The sequence below is a fragment of the Meleagris gallopavo genome, chromosome 1, assembly GCF_000146605.3.
Source record: "Meleagris gallopavo isolate NT-WF06-2002-E0010 breed Aviagen turkey brand Nicholas breeding stock chromosome 1, Turkey_5.1, whole genome shotgun sequence".
NCBI lineage: Eukaryota > Metazoa > Chordata > Aves > Galliformes > Phasianidae > Meleagris > Meleagris gallopavo.
The window spans coordinates 14,189,384-14,210,983 of NC_015011.2; the positions used below are offsets into that span (position 1 = coordinate 14,189,384).

Genomic DNA, 21,600 nt, shown 5'->3' on the forward strand with positions numbered 1-21,600 from the left:
GCGCCTGCGTACAGCATCGAGCGGCTGGAGAAAGAGAAGGAAATGCGGGCGCGGACCTCAGTCCGTTCTGCGTGTGCGTGACGTCAGCGCACAGCTCTACACACCTGGCTGTGGGGGGGGGCGCTGAGGATTCTAATTTAAATGGCTCTGCGCGAGAGGTTCCATTGCGTTGAGCAGGGAACGCCCTGGGAAGGCTGTGCTGATGCTTATAGGTTTACTCCGGAGACAGAGTCGCCCGTGGTGGGGTGTTCGACTTCCTTAGGTATGGCCTCGGTAGCTCGTGGCCGCGAACGTCTGCATCCGCCGTGCTTCGCCTCCTATTGCCTCACTGCTAAGAGCCATTCGAGACCCGTTCTCGGAGCTGTGTGCTGACGGAGGGGCGGCTGTGTGCAGCGATGGGGCCCTTGGGGGCGGCTGGCACTGGTGCGATGTAGGGAGGCTGCCCGGCTTTGGGCACAGGAGCGATCCCTGTTCCTCCTTGCTGCCCCGCCGCAAAACGTCGCCGCGTAAACCCAGTACAGCACCACAGAATCTGTATGAGGCGAAACTTTCTGAATTTTAGGATATTTTTCAGTCAGAACGTCACGTGCAAGAGCCTACAAGGCAAGCATGTTAAATTCAGGTTTGTCTTCTCCAGTGAGCCTTTAGGGTTTGTGAAAGTAGGGAAGCCATACAGAGAGACCAGGACAGGCTTGAAAAGTGTGGCCACGTGAACCTCTTCTGTGAAGAAAGCTTGGGGGAGCTGGGCTTGTTCAGTCTGGGAACTTCAGCTCTGGGGAGACCGTGGCATTCCGTTGGGAATGGGAACCTACAAATGGGCATAATTTTTTTTTTTTTTAACTCAGTCTGATAGTGATAGAACAAAAGGGAAAGGTTTAAAAAGGGAGAAATTTAGGGTAGATGTTAGGAAGAAATTATTTACTCAGAGGGTGGTAAGGTGCTGGCACAGCTGCCCAGTGAAGCTGTGGATGCTACGTGCCTGGAAGCATTCAAGTCCAGGATGGATGGGGCCCAGGGCAGCCTGATCTGGTGGGTGGCAACCCTGTCCAAGCAGAGGGTTGGAACAAGGTGATCGTTAAGGTCCCTTCCGAGTTATGCCATTCAATGATTTTATTATTTTCTTCTTTATATAGATCTTTGAAAGCTAGACAGAATAAGCCATAAGTAATGACATAAAATCAAATACATTTAAACCATGAATTAAATATTTTGACTCTTTCTTATTAAAAGCATTTGTGCAACCCTCTCTTAAAAAAAACTCTGAGAAACATTAGCTTGCAAGACTTTATTAGGCCTCTGAAACATTTTGTCTGGCTGTTCTTCATTGTGCTACCTCCAGAAAGAATGTCTGGGCAGCTGAGAGGTATTAATTGCTTCTCTGCCACCAGTCCTGTGCCCTCCTGAAGAGTTCCTGCATGCTACTGAACAGTCAGGCACAGTCAGGAAAAAAATGAAGTTGAGGCAGGAAAATTAATAAGTTTTGGGATAGTTTTCTGATTTAGAAATAAGGGATAAAGAATGATTTGTGAAGTAAACAACGTGTGGTTTGGATACTAGCAAGTGAAAGTGTACAGGTTAATGAATAAGAAAGCAGTAAACAGAGATTTTGGTAAGTGGAAATATATAAGAGTGGAAGAGGTAGGTGTTATATGGATTGAGATATTACAAGAGGGACATCCCAACTTTGTATGGTTTTTATTTCATGTAATTATTTACCCAGTGTGCATATTTTTGTACTTTTGACTATGAGTGTCTGTCTTGAATCTCTCTATTCCCTTCTTGATTATTTAATGCTTTCACTACATCCATACTCATACAGGATGAAGTAGGCCTACGTTTTTATCACCCTTTTGAAGAAGAACATAACTTTTTTCGTTGCAGCCAGTTTCTGTGGATTTTTAATTTCAGAGGAGCAGAAGAAATACTCTTTACATGTTACTTATGATTCAACAATACTATTTGTTTGTTTAAAACTGTTTGCATGGTTTTAAACTAATACAAGGCAGATTTAGGTTAGATATTAGGAGCAGTTTTTCACACAGAGGGTGGTGACACACTGGAATAGGTTGCCCAAGGAGGTTGTGGATGCCCCATCCCTGGAGGCATTCAGGGCCAGGCTGGATGTGGCTCTGGGCAGCCTGGTCTGGTGGTTGGCGACCCTGCACATAGCAGAGGAGTTGAAACTAGATGAGATGGTTTGCAACCCAAGACATTCTGTGATTCTTTGATTCTATTTCTTCATGCAGTATTCTTTGAAAGAAAGATCTTTTCAGCTATATTCATCAATCTCATTGTTTACTTCTACATACTAAGTAATTCCTCAGTTGATACTCGATTGTATTGCAGAGTTGCTTTCCATCAGTAGAAGCCTTCAGGGCCCTAGAATAATGTATACTCTTTTACAGAGCCCAGAAAGGTTGAATAATTATTGTGCTAATTATTCTTGCCAATATTGAGAAAAAAGTTTGTCCATACAGTGCTTTCCACAAATAATACCTTACATAATGTTAAATTGTAGAGCAGTGGAGGTCTGAATCTACACTTGGAGCCAGCAGAGATCTTTATGTGGTGGCAGAGGTTCACTTCTGATGTACTTAAGTATTTTCTTTTAATGTGAAATACTCTAGTGTAAAAAAAAAAAAAAAAAAAACCAACTATAATTAAATATTTAAATATTGTCTGTATTTGAGCAATACACCATCTATGTTTTATTCCAAAATGTCAGGAAACTATTTGCTCTAGTATATTGTTTGGAATTGCTGTTCAGCAGTGTAGTTACATGAAATAGCATCCCTGAAGTTAGAGCTATACAGCTTTGTCCCTTCATCTGACAAGTTGGTGGAATGGTCAGAAGCTATGTGTGTGTTTTGCAGCTGCATTTCTGAGAGAGGAGTGATTTTGTTACTTTGCTTGCTTTAGTGACAAATAGCAGTGGTTTGTTATGGCCACCATCTGAGTCCCCATCACCTGCTCTTAGGTTCAATTTTAGTAAGATTATCTTCAGCTGCTACTGCATGAGCTTGATAGATAGAATTTCTTATGTTTGATACAATAGTGTATAGTGGGGGTGACATTTCAGAAACCTTCAAACTTGCTGTTTTTCAGATTTAAATTAAAATCAGCCAATTTACACCTTTACGCTCTTTTGTTTTTAATCAGATAATGTATGCAAAATCACATCTGAGAAACCAAATACACAATTGTTATGGAAGCAGAGGAAGATAGACAAGAATTTGAATTGTTACCATCTTTGTAAAAGGGAAAAGACCAATTTAAGGTCTTTTGGGGGAAAGAAAAAAAAAAAACACAAATAACATTTTATATAATTTACTTATTTTTGTGCTAAGAAAACAAAATGTTACTGAATTCCAGTGCAAGATACCCTCTTCCATACTACTGTTTCACTTTTAAAGTGTGTATATTAAAGTTTTGTTTTTAGACAGTTTCTTGACTTTTTTTTAACAGTTCTACTACCCTCCCTTTTTTCTAGGTTACTATAGGGGCATCCTCGGTGGTGCTGTGATCCCATGTGGCTGCAAATCATTATCAATGGTAGGAAATTACATTGCACTATTTGAAATTTAGAAAGATGAGTAAACTGTCAAGTAGACACGAAAGGTAAGCTGCAAATACAAATCTATAGTAGGTAGTGGAGACTTTAGGTATTAATTAGCAATGTCCCTGCTCAGCTGTGTTACTAGTGACAGGACAGTCTTCTGATGCAATGTGCAATACCTCTGTGAATGACCTTACAAAGATTTTGGACACTTTAATTCAAAATGAGATTTTTTTTGGAACAGTGAAGAAATTTTTTTTTTAAATTTTGTAAAGCCATGGCTGAACAATGATTAACTGATCACTAACTCAATTGATTAATCTGCAGTTTGTCAGCACGCTAATACAGAAGCTGCTGTTAATATGGAGGCAATGGATGGAAATAATTATAGTCAGTGCCTTGGGAGATTGCAAGGAAATTCAAACACGTATATTGTGTGAGGGTGGTGCTGCTAGAACGGAGACGAAATGTATGCCATGTAAGTTAGCAGATACTACATGTGACCTAGTAATCACTGCTACCCTGAAATATACAGTAAGTCTTCTGTTAATTTTAATGAAGTCAATACTAATTATACTAATCTGAGAGGAGAATCAGCTTTGTGTACGCATGCAGTGTAATCCAGAGGTGTTTGAAAGTGGACTACATGTGTTTTACATGAAAACTCATCAGTGGGGCAGAGGAGTATTTGACACTTAATTGAAGTTTTGTAACCTGTCCAAAAGATCAGGCTTCCAATAACTTGTGTGAGTTACCTATAAGCTGACGATTTGAACATTCGAGATACTTCAGATAGGTCCTTTAATATGTTTTTAAATGTGTTAGAGCCAGGAGAAAATGTTTAGTAAGGTGGATTTCTTTTTGTTCCATCTGCATAGTCTCGAAAGATTATCTTGTTTGATTTAATTCTCAATATTTCTAGCAAAATAAACTGCATAAACCCTGTCCATTCAAACTCTGAGCTGCAAATTAACTAATCATGATAAGGAATTCATGGTATAAATAAATAAAATAACTCACTGAACAATTGAGTGTTATTAATAAATACTGTATTAGCTTGTAAAAGAGCGACACATACAAAGATGCACACTTATTTCCATAGTGCTGATGCCTGCACAAGAACTCTAGTACTTTAGAGTTTTGTTCCTTTAGTATACACATAGCAGAAACAAATTATACATAAATTAAAACAGGAAAAAAAATCAGCTAATACTGCGAAATACGTGTCCCTTTGGGATTTGTTTATTCTTTGTTCCACGTAGGTAGAAAAACTTTAAATTCTTTCACAGTAATTGAAAGAGCACTTTGAACCATTGTTTTGTTTATTAACAGTGTTGTCCATGAGTAAGAATTAGATCCATGCCTTAAATTGGAATGTGTATATTCATATGTAGTTGCTACATCAGCAACAATTATAGATTATATAACACTCTGCTTGTGCAAAGTTTTTGTTAATCTTTTATTTTGGAGTGACTACTTTGAATTGCAGGAAGTAAACTTTAGTGTTAATGCAAAAATACTGATCCCTATAAAGATGATTCTTAAGTCGTAAAGGGTTGATGTGTTTTTAACGACTTTAAGATAAATGAATTTATTCAAGGTTTGTGAGAATATAGTGAGTGAAACAACTATGTAGATATTCCGTTTCTTTCCTATACAAGTGCTGAGTCCAAGAAAATAGAACAGCTTTTTGGTTGCAGTATGTAATGTCTTCAGATGTACTATAAAAGGCAGCTCTTGTGAGTAGGTAGGTAGCTTGAATAATCCGTTTGCTTTCCCCACATTTGAAAATTACCTATTACATCACTTATTCTGATGAATAGATTCTATAAATATTATTGCAAGATTCTAGTTTCTAGTTAGAAATATACAATAAATTCAGCAGCCATTTTGTTGACAAAGCATATAAACACCAAAATGAAAAACAGGAATGATGACTTGTGGCGATTCAGTGCCTTTGACATTAACTAGTGATTTTAAATAAATACCTTGTAAAACTTAATGATTGAAGGAGTGGCTTATGACCAATTTATCAAATAAATATGATTTTACTTCTTTTACATTAAATGTACGTGACATTAGCATGTAAATGGTAATTTTTTACTAAATGTTCTTTTTTATTTTTCCAAACTTTTTACTGCTGCTTATGGTGATAGTCTTTCCATGTAAGAATATTGCTTGTGAGTATTGATCAATGTGTAAAATTTTAACTTTGGAACATTTATCAAAGTGGGTTTGTCCTTCTCCTCTACAGGCACAATGACATTCTGTGACAGGCTACAACCTGACATTTTATTGCTGTGACTCTATAGGATTCTCTTGATTACTAACAATAGAAAAGGAACAAAGTCTTAGAACTGCCCATCTCCTTTGATTATTTCTAATGTGCAGCAATATCAGGTATGTCAGAAGGAAGACATGATTTCATGCTTACGTGTACACTCAATCTTCAGAATAGTCCTAATCATTTTGTACAAGATCCCAGATTCAATCAACAAACAAAAACAAAAAACAGAAACAAAAAGAATTGTATTGTTATCTCTGCTTACTTTTACTCTTAGCTTGTGCTTAGCTTTCAACTCTGCTCCTTTTGAAAAACTGTGCCGTAAAGCTTTGTTTTTTTTTCTAGCTGCACCAATTGATCTAAATAAAATTGTTACCTCTACCAACAAATTTTAGGATTAAGCAGTTGTTTTTTTTTTTATTTTTTTACTAACAACAAAGTTCATGGTTCAGATGTTGACTCCACTGAAGTCGATAGAAATGTTATCTTCAGCTTATTGTACTGTTCATCAGTACAGCCAGAATTTCCCAGTTGGAACTCAAATGCTTGAAGTTATGCATGTATCTAAGTTTATGCTTGATCTACAGCCAAAGTGCTTGACATCTTGCAAAATTAAGACTTGCTTATCTAAACAGATTATACTGACACTCATTATATTATTTTTTTAGTGTGAAAACACTTGTTTTGTTGCATAAATGAAGAAAGTCCTTATAACTTTTTGTTTAAAATCTTCTTCTGCATGTCTTTGGAGAAAAGATATTCTCTGATTTAGGACTCAAAATCAGAACATGAGTTAATTTCCATCTCTTTAAAATTTTGATCTAAGTAATTTTTTCATTTCTGTTTTTCTTCAATGGCCTAAAGAAATAAAAAGCAGATTATCATCACAGAGATGCAAATAAATATGCAGGATAGTCTCTGATGCATTGGTAAAATAGGTTGCATTTTGTTGATTCAAAGGGAATTCATTATTATTCAGAGCAAATGAGGTATTTGCTGTATTAGTGGAACTAATGGTTTCTAATTCTTCTTCCTTCACCTTCTGAACAGGAACAAGCAGACACGCCTGGCACTGGGTTACATTTCACTTTGTTTGTCTTGGCAGTTACTCCACTTTTATATTAATATCGTATTAGTCCAAGTTGCCTAAGTTACACTATTAATTCTCTTCTTTGTTTACATGTTTAATGTCCTTAAAGCTTTTAGAAATAATGGACTGCTACTTCTTTAAAAATAACTAGATCTTTTTTTTTTAATCTGTGCAGAACGCAAAAAAATGAATGGTTACAAAGTTATTAATTTTTAACTATCATTGTGAATTGAATACCATTATGTTCAGCTGAATAATACATTATATCTAATGGTGTCTGGTAGTATGAGTTATATTTTGAATGTCATCTTCCATTTGAAAGCTAAATTTTGCCTAGGAGCGTTCTGTTGATCCATTGTTTTTTTCCATCATTTAAATTCCACAAAATAAGTAAATGATTCTGACATTTTTTTTCCTTATTTTCAAGAATAAAATTTGTGGAATCAGTTGTGTTAGCAGAATAAAATCAAGTAACACAAATATAAAAGTATAACTATGAAACAGGCATAAATTCTATTTGTAAAATGAGAAAATATTTTCAGTAATATTTTGTTTTAAAAATACTGTGGCTAGCTGTGAACTTTATATATATTAGCTAAGCTCTGCCAGCATTACTAATAATTCAGAATCAACTGTACTCAAAAGAATGCTGTTGTATGTTTAAAATGCTGTTGTTAACTTTTTGGTTAACTGAAAAGTGGTTAAAATATATATATATATGGATAAGTAAAAACCTTACTTAAGAAAATTATCTCTTCTCTTTCCTAGTATTCTCTGTGTCATGAGATCACCTGTCGGAAAAATCTGGCAAGCTGTTCCATGCAATTTATCTCACCATGCTGAGTTTTGGCCAGGATCTAGGCTTTATTCCCAAGAAAGTAGATGCTGTTTTCAGCCTCTCTCATGAGAGGCATTTGGAATATCCAGCTATTTTCTTAATTGAAAAACTATAAAACTGAGTTGTGAGCCATTGCTGAAAGAATGTGAGGAACCCAGTTTAAGAAAACTGTATAATGATAAAAGTGTCCAAGGGGAAAAAAAACAGGAAATGTTTTTAGATGAGAAAGAGCTATCAGGAATTTAAACAGGAAAGACTGAGTACTGTTTGTTGCTGCAGAAGCTAATGCTGTATGCAGAATGACCATTGCCCTGAAGATCTGTGCTTTTGACAGAAAGTCAATCTGAGGTCAGGCAAACCAGGTCAGCAGCGCAGACTAGGCCACAAGGCACCTAGCTGGTTAAAGAAACAGAAAATGGAACTAGAGACAAGGGAGTCAGATTGCAAACCAGAATTATGTTCAGACGATCTAGGTCACTGTAAAGAGTGCAAAATGTGAGAGCCAGAGGAGACAAGCTACCAAGCCAAGGCAAGTAATGAGTTGCAGCTGGAAAAGAGGGTGAGTCCTCAGGAGTGATGGGGAACTGAGGCACAAGCAGGCATATCCCATCTTACTAAATGGGTCATCATCTGCAAGACAGAAGGCACTGAGAAAGATGTGTCAATTGGAGCTAAGGCTTACCTGCCGTCCTGCTAATGTGCTGTTTGCTGTGACTAAGCAGCTATGCTTCCCATGGGTGGGGTAGGGCAGTACTACAGGCACTTGCTTTGATTTACAGTGCTTGTTATCATGGGAAAACTGAGGTTTGCAGGGCACACAGCCCATGGTTTCAGCTGAGAAACATTTATGCTTGCTAACAGCTTGTTTGCTAATAGATACGAATGACTATCCTGAAGAATAACTTCGAAAGGTCCTCCACCACTCCATTCAAGTTTCCATCTTTGAAACATAGCAGTTCCTTGTCTCCCAAGCTTGGTCTGAGCTGTAGCCTTGTGTCTGTGCTTCCAAAATAGACCTACCAGCAATGGGCAGCTTTCCACCAGAGTTGTCTTGGACCAAAACCATATACACGGTATGCAAAGTGGTTTGTAACCCACAAACCGTATTTTTCAGACATGCATACACCAAAATAAAAACAACCAAACAAACTTAACATATTCTTATAGTTTTAGATTCTGAACTAACCTATTTGGTAGGTTTCATTCAGTATAAGGAGGCCTTCTCTTTCATTTTTACGTGCCTACCTTTAGTATTGAAACAAAGAGAGTAAGTCCCATCACAGCACTTGTTTTTGATAGAATAGGTGTACATTTCATCTATATTTTGTTTTTATACTTCATGTGAGATTCCGAACCATGTTGAATTAATACATATGCAGTTCATTTCTACAGGTTTCTGTTCCTACGGAACTCGATCTGGTATTACTGTATTTAGAAAGTGACAATGTGTTGATACACACGGAAATACTGTAAGAAATAAACCTGATGTTAACAATGAATGAGTGCTGCCCAGATAGCCCATACTACGGTAGGCCAATTAGCCTGAAAACATCCTGGACAAACAGGTGCACAATTCACTTTCTTATGAACTAACAATTAGGAATAAAATTAATTCAAATCAACATTTTTCTGGATTTTATTTTCTGGAAAAATATAGAGAAAATCTGTACAATTTTTGACTAAGTATTTCATGACATTCAAATAGGAATCGCAGCAATATGCTTTATCTGTGATACTTAAGAGATATTGAAGGTGAGATGACAGATTTTTTTAGATGTACATATTTTTTCTTTATATGGATGTGTAATTTTGTCATTCATGACATTATTTAAATATGATGTCCAGATTCTAACTAACTGTTATGGAAATGTTCTACAGAATACAGGACTAATTTCTGTTCTGTTCACATGCTGTTTGATATCTTTGAAGTAAATATCATACCATAGCTGATAATGCTTGTGCACAGAATTGTAGGGGTTGTAGGTGACCTCTGAAGACATCTAGTCCACCCCCACTCCATTAATGCATGTTCCCTACAATAAGTTACACAGGAAAGCATTCAAGTGGGTTTTGAATATCTCCAGAGAAGACTCCACAGCCTTTCTGGGCAGCCTCTTCCAGTGCTCAGCAACCCTCAAAGAAGTTTGTTTTCATGTTTTGACAGAAATTCCTGTGTTCCAGTTTGTGCCCCTTACCCCTTGTTCTGTTGCTGGCAGTGTTGAAAAGAGCCTAGCCTCATCTACTTGACTGCTGCCCATTAGATATTTGTAAGCATTGATAAGATCTTTGCTCAATGTCCGCTGAGCTGAGCAGTCCCAGGTATCTCAACTTTTCCTCATAAGGGAAATGTTCCAGTCACCATCAGCATGACACACGGGCTGGCAAATTATTATAATAACTAATATAATAACTATAATAACTAATTATGGGTCTAGCACATTTGTACAGAACGACCTAGAACAATTATAATGCTGGACCATTGCTGAGAAGATGTTTTATTTCAGCCATACACAAAACTCTATGCTTAAGAATAGAGAGTTATTTATTGTGTTGTAGTATGTAATGACTCCAGAAATGGCTGTATTCAGAAACGAATGAAAATATGTAATGTAATGCTGAGGAAAAAGATTACGTACTTATTACATATAATTACACGTGTGTGATATTTATGTAGGTAAGCAAAGAATAAGTTCACGAACAGATATTTATTTCTTCTTGAAGTTTTGATTAAACTAAGATTGAAATACTATTTAAAGAGCTAGTGTGGAACTACCATAAAAGGAAATTGAAAATCTACCGTCAGAGTAAAACTAGTCAAATGTAAAAACAGTCATAAAAATGACTGGGGAGAATTCTCTAATAAAAATGGTAAGGAATGTGAGAGCCAACAGAAGGAGCTGGCTGCAGTGTGCCTAACTTCACCTTGGACAGCCTCTTCAGAAGGCACTGCATAGCTGGGATTCAGAGCAATCCTCGCATACCACGCACTGAGAAGACTGTTGGAACTTACTTATCTCAGATGACAAGTTTTATATGGAAAATCAAACTAGGTAATCCATTTTTTATAATCCCTTCACGTCAGCATATCCATCATAAAGAAATTTAGAAATGAACTGTAACAAATCTCTTGTAATTAGACTGTAAATGGCCTCGATGTGATCTTGTCAAAGAGCCATGGAAGGAAAGCTTTGCGCTGCCTTGCTTCAATGAGGGCTTATGGGCAGTGCCATGCTTGGATGGCAGAGCTGAGTCTCCAGCTCCTATGGCACCTCAGCACAGCTTGGAAGGTCTGCATCTGTGTATCTGCCTCTATAATGTTCACCCTACAAAACAGTTACAAGCATACATAGCTGATTATGCTCTATTTAAGGCCCCAGTAAGACACCCAAAAACCTAGATTTCAGGGATGAAGAACAATAAAGATATTGTACAAGTCTTCTCTGGAATAAGAATTGTGCTATGGTCACATCAGCATAGATTGTTTGAATATAAATATTATTTTTCATACTGAACCTTTTCATTTTAACTTTATATGTGTGTGTGTGTGCATATATATATGTATGTGTGTAGTTTATTCACAAGAATGCAACAGCTTCTAGTGGGTTGAAGCAGGCAGTGGGGTATTCTCTCTATTCATACATTTCTGCTTTTTAATAGGGTCTTTTCAGAGCAATACAAAAGCCTGATTGAATGCTGGGAGAAATTTTGTATCATAGAGTCATTTAAATGTGGACTAAGGCATTCTGTGGACAGTTACATAAAAATGACAAGTGACCCTCTATACAATAGTTGCTTTCAACATGATCCAAGGCCAAGGCAGGCTTTTGACAGTTATATAATGCAGATGGGTCATGATCAGCCAACACTAAAATGTTCAGCATTGCACAAAATGAGAATCACATTTATCTAAAAACTGAAACAAACAAACAAACAAAAAGCAGACGAAAAAGTTTTCATCTTCAGAATGCCAATTATTTCTCCATGTAATTAAATCCAAATTTAGAAATCTTTATTTCAATCTGAAAGCTAAATGCTAATCAGGAGATTGGGAAAGGCTTAAGTATGAGTCTGGGAGTTCTTCGAACTTTGATGCCTGTTTGAATACATTTGCTGTGACTGTATATGTTTTATGAAATGGTAGATATATCTGGAATATACATCTAGCATATATATGTATGTGGCATTTTTCTGTATTTAATATGTGTATTTTAATTAAGAAATATTCTACTATGTCTTTAAAATAACTGTGGAATATTTTGGGTACCAAATTCACTAATCTAAGTAATATAGCTTTTTTACTGGCATGCTGCCACCTATCTTTTTCTTCTTTTTTCCGTTGCAAAAATCATTGCTTGGTGCTTTGTGTTAATGCTTATTTGCAATTCCTTAGGCCAAAACAATAATTTCACTGAAAAAAAAACCATCAAGAATCTATCTGTAAAAATAAAATACACATGCATCAGTAACGTTGCTGCAGCATGAATTTTCTTTACTCCAAATGGTAATAAAGTCTTAAACTACATGGAATTGTGGCATTTCACTGAACTGAATTTATACTTCCAAAGCCAAAGGCTTTACAAACATATTTTTAATATGCTGCAGGGGAGCTATATTACAGGCTTGCTATCTCTACTATCATTTTTTCACTGTAACCCAAAGTGAAACCTGTTCCTATTGAGGATAATTTATGGTCATCCTTTACATTCTTTATTTCACTTGCAAGCTGAAAACAACAATGTTAATGAAATTAATGATTGTTTTCTGGTGTCCTTTTTTTGAGAATAATTGACCCTTTCTGTTTCCCAATAGATATTACACAATATTGTAGACAATTGTGTTCATATACATCAATAAGTAAACTTTTATACAAATCACCATTGCAAATATTAATATCTTAATTTTGCGTGATTGAAGACAGTATTTTGTTATTCATTCTGATTTTTTTTTCCTCAACATGTTTATCGATACAAACACTTCATAGTAGTGTTATTAAGAAGTGAATTATAAGTTGTATTAAAATAGGATTTCCATATTTGCCTTCAGGTTCCTGTATTTAATATGTATAGACTGAATTACGGTGGAGAATTTTATCATAAAAGGGTTTTTTTTAATGCTTGAATAATAAAAAGAAAAAAGACAGGCAGTCTGTTCTGCTTTGAGGATAGCCAGTTTTGGTTACTACTTCTTTTTTTTTTGCCAAGATTTATACCATCAATCTGTGTGTTCAAAATATTCAAAAGACTCAGTCTGAAAATAATAGAAATTAAATTTGATTCAAAAGATTGAACAACTATTAGTTAATAAGAAATGATTTATAAATTAAATTGTCCATTGTTGTCTGTTACCAACCTGGTTTTCCTGAATTTGAAACTAATTAATCTCTTGAGGCTGTTATTTGTTAGAACTTTATTATTTTTGAAAGCCTTGCTAAAGTAGGCTGGAAATTATCCCCCAAATACTTCCATCTCTTAACACAGTAAATTCGTGAGAGATTTAAGCTTTAACCCTACTATGGAGCCTTTCTTACTGTTAAATAACAGAAAAGATGAACTGTAGTTAAATCTTTTTATCAGAAGTAGTTTCTTTCTAAACATTCTCCTCCACTAAGCATATTCCCCCCCCTTATGGCACTTGTGTGGACACACTGCTAGGGAGAGAAGAGAAATAAATGAGCTCCATCTTTTTGCAGAACTCTGATATCTGATCCTTAACTGAAGAAGCTTACTCTCTCCTTGTATAAGTGGTCCTCTATAGTAGGAAATGTGTAAATTCTGAAAGTATTATTGACTTGGTTCATTGCCAAAAAGATGCAAAGAAAGCATAAAGCAACCATGGCTCTTTGACAGAAAGATGAACAGACAAGAGCCCGACAGATGAACTGTTCCTTCTTTAAATTTGCTTAATGCACTCACTGGTTAATAAAGACCTTTTGAATCATAAGATACCAGTCCCTTCATCACCTCATCCTTATTTTCTCTGTGCCCTAGGGCCTTCAGGAGGATCTGCTCCATGATCTTGTCAGGCACAGAGGTGAGACTGACTGCCTTGTAGTTCCCTGGATCTTATTTTTTTTCTTTCTTGAAAATGGGAGTTATGTTTCCCCTTTTCCAGTCAGTGGGAATTTCATCAGACTGCCATGACCTTCCAAATACGATGGATAGCGGCTTGGCAGCTTTGTCCACCATCCCTCAGAATGGATGGATCTCATCGGGTCCCATGGACTTTTGCACCTTCAGATTCTTTAGATGGTGTCAGATCTGACCTTCACTTATAGCAGGCAGGTCTTCGTTCTCCCAGTTCTTACCTTTGCTTTCTGCAACCTGAACAGATATATCTGATAATTGACTTTACCTCAGAGCATGAAAAAAGTGCAGGCTTACAAATATACTTTTTCTATAGTTTGATTGTATGAAACTTTATAGAACTTGAGAAATAACTATAGTGTTTAGTGATAGAACACTTAGTTGTGCATTTCAAAAGTAGATCATATGATGCAGATTGAATTTAATTTTGGGTCATGGTCTCTAGTTAATTTTCACCTGTGGTTCTTTTTTTGTTGTAAAATGTTATACTGCTGGTTGTTTTTTTTTTTGTTTTTGTTTGTTTGTTTTGATTTGGTTTGTTTTTAGTTTTTGGGTGGGAGATGGGGCATAGATTGCTTTTTCCTTATTTAAGTAATTATGTTTTCTATCAAACTTCTCCCATGCTTAGTCACTCCTTACGACTATTATGTATAAACCTGTCTGCCCCTGCTGCCATGTTTCTACACATAAGTGTTTTGTTAAGGCTCACTCCAGACTACAAGCTATTGAAGGCACAACCTAAAACTCATTGTGTTTTTGAGTTATCCACACTTAATTCACTCTACAAAAAAGACTTCACAGTGGCATAATGTCATCACTGTATTTCAGTTGCTCTCTAGCAGCAGTGGTACATGTCTACAATACTCAGTTTTCTCTGTTATAATAAGCTCTAAATGTAGTGTGTCATTTTTGTCACTATACAAAGCCTGTTTGAACATGGAAGCAGAATCTATTGGTTGATGTTCTTACCACACAAACACAAAAAAAAAAAAAAGATTTTTTTTCTCCTAAATATGAGGTTAGTTTTGAATCATTGGAGGAAAAAAGACACATACTGTTGTTGGTTCTTGAAAGAAAATTTCTAAGTGGGCCTCTTATCTTAACAATACTGGGTTTGTAAAAAAGCTAAAATGATAGAAAAGACATGGCAAATGTTTTGAGGAGGAAAAGTCCTTTTCATTTGTTATCTTGGGAGTTTAAGCAAGTGATTTTCCCTCTCACATTTAGGAAGGGTAATTCATAAAGTCTTCTAAAGATTTACAGTGTAAATGCAAAATTGCATAAGGAAAGCAGCCTGAAGAGAGGAATACTGTATTATTAAGTTTTTAAAGTTCATTTTTATTAAAAGTGAGCATAACCAATGTTAAATTGAACCAAGTAAAATGAGAATTCGCAAATGGTTGATGAAATATGAATATGGAAAAAAGAAATCACGCAGTGATGTTATCGTAAAGTGTCAGAAATGCCGTATCCCCTGCTGTTTGCACTCCTGAAAACATTCAAATGGCACCTTGCATCTAAAATCGTAATTATCAAGCATCTTCTTTTGCTTCTGTACTGGAGAGAAAAGAGGGATTGCTATGGAGACAATATATAGCAAATAGCTGGAGGGTAGGTGGAATAAATTCAGTAAATAAACAGACACAGATGAAAAGTAGGAATGAGGAGTGACAACCAAATCTGACAAAAAGCTTCTGATTTTATATTGAAACTTTAAAAAGGACATAGAAATCAAATGTCGCTAAAAACTGATAAAGCTACAGAATTAATCATAAAGGAAACATCAGGAAATGATTTATTGCTCAAAATGAGACAGACAATCATGAGACCTTTCACTAACCTACAGCTGCTTCTATGGGTTTGAATTGGTCATTTATGTTATTGCACTCTCTGAGAATCAGTTTATCACGAAATCCCTCTAGGTTTACTGCCTGTGCATTGTAGGAACACTTAACCTCTCCGTTTACCCAGTTTGTTTCCTCCTATGCTACTGAAAACAACAAAATCTAGGCTGGTGTGACAAGCCAGCTCCTAGGGATACAATCAAACAATATTACAAATCACCTGCTGATTTTGGAAAGCAATTATATGTTGGAGAAAGATCATTCAATAATACATAATAGGGCAAGTGACATGGGGTTTATTAACAGAAGCACTTGATGCAGTTACTGTCATAAGGGATACGTGCCGCAAATGGGCCGGTACTGGTAAGTGCCAATATTGATTCTGGAGAGTCTCATTAGTTCTGTTTCTCAAAAAATTACAAAATCCTGGAGAAATGGCTATCGTTGTTCTGCTGTCAATTAGAATAGAGTGTAACAAAAGTATAATCTGCATTTTTTCAATGTTCCTGTATAGTTATACAGCTCCTTCCCACAGTGGATTGATACGGAACAGCAGAAACAATGTGAAGATGGGTAAGGTACTTTCCAGTTGTATTTCAGCAGCTTGACATCTTTCACTACATAGGCATGAGACTTTTCCTTTAGTGACTTTTCTCTTTTTGATCAGATGGCTTTAATTTATGAACTTGAGCAGTTTTATGCCAACTTCCCTAGGATTTGTAACCCGGCTCTGATTCAGTCACTGGCCATGTCTCATGTCCCAGGATAATAAGAGGGTCTTCTTGGCAGGGTGGGAGGGGGAGAAAGATGAGAATGTTGAAGGGTTTATGAGTGTTGAGGGAGCCCCAGATTCCTCCCATCTCTTCTGTCCTACTCACTCACTCAAACTGTAGGTAATCAACATGGCATCTTTGTCAATTTATGCTGTTATTTGCAAGAAATTGTATTGTCCTTTCCATTAGTTTATAGCCTGAGTTCTCATAGTACATTTGAATTCCTTGTCACTCTTCTGTAAAATAATACCATTAATTCAATTAATTGGAAACACAACTGGCAGACCTATGGTGAAAAATTTGCCTCCAGTCCATTTTTCTCCCTGTTGTTTCCTAGTGTCCTTCTGATCAGAGGATGTTGGCTATGGCAGCAGAGAAGCTGACAAACATTAATTTTTCCTACTGCAAATGCAATAACCTACTGCAAATAAACTGTAGTGACTGTTGTGTTCAGTAATACACTGAAATGCCTGGATCCAACAGATACTGTTTACCCGAGAAATTTGGTGGAAGACACAGAAGTGGATGTGATAGATTATGAAGTAAGAAATAGGAAATATTATAACTGCTCATGTCTGCATTTTAACACTGGAAGTATCAAGAGGAGATACATGACTTGAAGTTTCTCATATTGACATGTAGCTGATGTGAGCATTGTAGAATTCTGTTCCTACAGAAAAAATAATCAAATTCCCCCAGGACCCTAAGAGCTAGAGTTACACAGTTCAGTGAAACCTGGTGTATCCCAGCGCAGACTTTTGCACTTTCCTTCCCTCTGTCCCAATCCCTTTGTGGCCCACTAGAAGTTGCAGCAGCACACTGCTGGTGCTGAGTTATGTGAGCTGTTCCTGGGACTGCTGGAGTCCGGAGGGCACCACATGGCAACAGTCTCCCCACCAAGGGCGAGTTTCCAGTTCAGACTGGCATCTCTGCTGCCTCAGAGATCGATTGCTTTCAAACTGTGCTCTCGTTGCTAATGAAGAATTTCTTCTGCTTTTAACTACCTAGACATTAGGTATCCAATCTAAGGAAATTACTGGATCGGTGTTACCTCCTTAACAAGCGATGGAAAAGATAAGCACTTCCAAAAGGCAATTTATCTCCTGCTGTGTTCAACCATTTTAGGATTAGATGAGTCACCCTCTACATTTATCAGTCTGTTTGCACTGATTACAAAGGAAACCAGGCATGGCTCTCCCAGCTTGTTCCACTTGCAGGTGATAAGGGCTAGGTGAGATGAGTCCTACTTAACCCAAATGAAAGCGAAAGTGGTTGAAAAAATGAAGCTGAAATATAGGTCTGTGTAGAATCCAACAAGTAAAGCAGTGGAAGTAGTGAATTTGTAGCTTGATGCAGCTCTGTTACAAAATACCACAATACACCCCAGAAGCAGAGTTATTTCTCATTGAAATATGTGTTTCCACTGGAGAAAAACAAAAACAAACAAAAAAATAACCTAATGTCAAGGTGTTTTATAATTTTTTTTATGTGCATGGGCAGTGTTCTAGAATGTTTTAATGACATCGAGTTATGATGGATACCATTGTCTAGGCACAGTTACTGTGAGCAAATTACCAACTGTACAAATAAACTAAATTCCACTGGTATAAATACAGCAGTACAGATTTATTCCAACTGTGTTTTTGGTGCTGTGTACTTTGACGGCAAACTTTGAGGTGAATAATTCTATACTATAAAAAGTGCAAAGGGAAAACTGAAAACAGGAATAATTTATTCCATTTAACTGTGTGAGTTGAAACACAATAGCATCTTTACTTCCCTTGTTCATTCTTATTGAACACAGTAAACTGTCGAATGGAAACAACTGGCATATTGTGCAGCTTCCAACAGTGGCTGACAGTAGTTCAAATGGATGATTTGACAGCATGCCCAAAGAAATGTTTCAGCTTTACAGTTTAGAAAATGTTATTTCTTCTGTGAACTAAGTGTGTACAAGGAAGAACAGAACTGAGAACATTGTCTTTACTTCATTACAGATACAGAGGAAGAGCAAGCTAATATTTTTTTACACCTGGCGTTGTTCAAGCTTCCAGTCCCAGGGGAAGAAAAAGGAGTTATCTGGGAAACGAATGGAGTGCTGATTGCACCTCGCTGCCCATCTGCAAGTATGAAAGCTACTAATACAGCTGGAATAGCTGACTCTATCACGTCTTTTCAAATATCCTCTAAGGTAGGAGGATAGTTAAGATATAAGATAGGAGAATAGTTAAGGTAGGTGAGATAGCTGGTTGTGCTTAGAGAAAGAGGTGCATGGAATGCTGAGCCATCCCAGTTGAGGCTGTGTGAGCTCTGTAGGTCTGCAGCTGATCTCTGGCAGTGCACAGCCTGCAGCTGCAGGGTGGTCAGGGACTGCGCTGCTGTGTTTTGTATGAGTGCGTGTGAATGCATGTGTCTGTAATTTCAGGGAGTATCGACCCCACAGGCAAACTATGGAAATAAAATAAATTCAAGATGCCTGTTCTGTCAGGCAATGAATGTTTTAAAGTTTGTAACTGATTTATATGTTTGTATGAAAAGCATGACATGTGCCTCGTCTGGAATGCTACCAGCAGTAGGATGGAAAATTCAAGGCTGCTAGACTTCTCTTCTAGGGCATTATATTTATAGGTCATTGCCTTTCTCTATAAATGTAAAGTAGTTTTGTCAAACAATGTTTGGCAAGCTCTATGAGAAAAATCTAAATCGTTCAAAGCAATTCTAATTAGTACAGAAATATGCAGACAGATGAAATTCTTCTGATAATTTTCACTCCAAGTATCTGAGCTAATATTATATATATATATATATATATATTTAAAATGGTCCCCTTCAGCCACAGTGCCAAAGAATCCAGAGATCCTGTCCTGATAAGATACAACAGCTTTGCAGCCCAAATGCTTTCACAAGGTGAGGCCTGTGGGGTGTGTTTGGTTTACAGTAAACTGACATGGTCAGCTTAAGGCTCTGCATGTGACCATGATGTTTGGCAGAAGCCAGCAGCTGGCATTACTTATGACTGCTATCAGTTTTGTAAAAAATACTGTGTCTATGATATATCTAAGCATCAACTCGACTTATTTTTAATAAATAAATGTTAACTCCTGTAGAAATGCTTACTCCTGAATAACTATGAAAAGTGCATTATTCTGTGTTCTATCATTTCAGTTAATGAAAGCATTCCACTTCTAAGGAGCACTATTTTGTCTCTGCATGCAGCATTACATTAGCCATAGAGTTGCATAGAGTTATAAGCACAAATATGTCTATTAAAACAATTTGGTGTGATTATTCAGAGTAGGAATAACTTTCACACAGCTGTAGTTGAGAAGCCTGCAGCAGTTGATGTGTCAGAGAGGTGACCACTCCTGTGCTAAAGTGAGATTCGTTATGGCACACACAGCAGCACAGGTAAGGGAAGCTTTTAGCTGCTGGATCTCAGCTTGGCTGCTCACCACATTTATGACTTCAGGATTCTTTCTTGATCTTTCTGACCAACACTGTACTAATTGATTTTACTCAAAGCTGCTTACGGTTGACGTCAGGCCAACAGCTCCAGTTTTGGTAATCAATACGAGCTGTAACCTCATTGCCTCCGAGGCTCAGACAACCACCCACAGTTTAATCATTGCTAGGTTCCATAGGCTCATTGATGGAGCACTGAAACGCAGACAGCTTCTACACAAATCACCTAATGATAATGATGCATTATATCAGACAGTGAAATGCCAAGAGTATATCACAACCACCATTCTCTGCCATTAACATAATTTCAGTTCAGTGCATCCTTGTTCTGCTGGTGAGCTGATTTTGTGCTAGATGTCAAGTCAGAATACAATCTGCGTTTTCAGTCTGCAGCCTTTATAAGGATATTGCCCTACTGGGAGTAGAAGAAAATTTTTTGAGGAAAATATCAGGCTCAGTCACCATGCTGTGAATATTATTTCTAGACAGGTCTGTTCTTTATTTCATTTATATTTTATTCTTCCTATTATTCAGTATGCCTGCTCAAAGTAGAACACTCTCCAATAGTATATCCTCATGAGGAGGGCTCCGCTGGATTTAAATGTGACTTTTCAACCTATGTATAATAATATTGACTGATTTAACTCCGTATCTGTCAGTGCAGTCTTTACTGCATTCTCACTCCCATCATTTTCTGTAATGTCAGGACTCCACGAATAGCATCAATTTCTCTGTTCCTGGGACTCAGCCTGGGGATAGCTAAGTTTTATCAGTGTTTGGGTTGTTTTCCCACTTGTTTCTTGGAAACATATTGGCAGGAATATATAACAATTGTAGAAAATATGCCGAAAACAATTTACATACCATGCCATAATCATGTAAACTGTTTTCTCAGAAACAATTGTAGCTGTATGTCAGATTTCAACCATGAACTCTATAACAATACAAGCATGTATTTCTGTTACATGAACATATATTTAAGCTTTGGAATCAAGTTCAGAAATATAAGGAAAAAAATAAAAAAGAGGATGCCCTTTGGATGCATTGATGTTTCCTTCAAAATGATCTGTTAAAGAGAATTTGCCTCAAAATCAGAACAATGTGCAGGGACTCATACCTGCTGGTCAGTACCAGGATGTACAGCCTCAGGCTGTTCCCACTGCACTGCTGAATGATCTTATAATATAAATATAAAGTGAATTTTCCTCAAAGACTGAAGTTATAAAATTGAATATGAATTAAATTGTTTACTACAGAAGATTCATAGTACAAACCGACAGATGTCAAGCAACAAATAAATTTTGATATTTTTGATTGAATTTGCAGAATTAACAGCCAGTTTAAATTGAGTACAGAAGAATTATTTATAGTAGTGGAGTTTATTTTTCTTTTTCCAGCCAGTTCACTCTGACTTCTTATTCCTGGTTTTCAGCATTTACATTTCATTACATCACACTTCGGCATTTACAGTTCATCTGTCAGTGATCTTATTTCATGACAAATGTGGGGTATAGCCCTCGATGTGTGTACATCAGACCCATAAGTAATCACTGGAAAGATTGCATTGAAGAGCTGAGGGGGTATGTCCCTTGGGATACCCATTGGGACCATGATACATTTAAAACATTTTATTGTCTTCTTTGAGCATTCTGATGATTTAACGGAATGGA

At 36.8% G+C, this 21,600-nt stretch overlaps 1 long non-coding RNA gene across 3 annotated transcripts; it reads left to right on the forward strand.

Moving 5' to 3' along the window:
* The first annotated feature begins 11 nt into the window (after positions 1-11).
* On the forward strand, positions 12-9,880 carry LOC104915751. Of its 3 annotated transcripts, none has more exons than XR_004159472.1 (4): positions 12-262; positions 3,491-3,618; positions 5,811-5,956; positions 7,699-9,880. It is a non-coding gene; the product is annotated as an uncharacterized LOC104915751 (long non-coding RNA). The 3 variants fall into 3 exon arrangements; XR_004159471.1 differs by lacking the exon at positions 7,699-9,880 and adding an exon at positions 6,891-6,976; XR_796456.2 differs by lacking the exon at positions 7,699-9,880 and having other exon boundaries at positions 5,811-6,175.
* Positions 9,881-21,600: the final 11,720 nt, after the last annotated feature.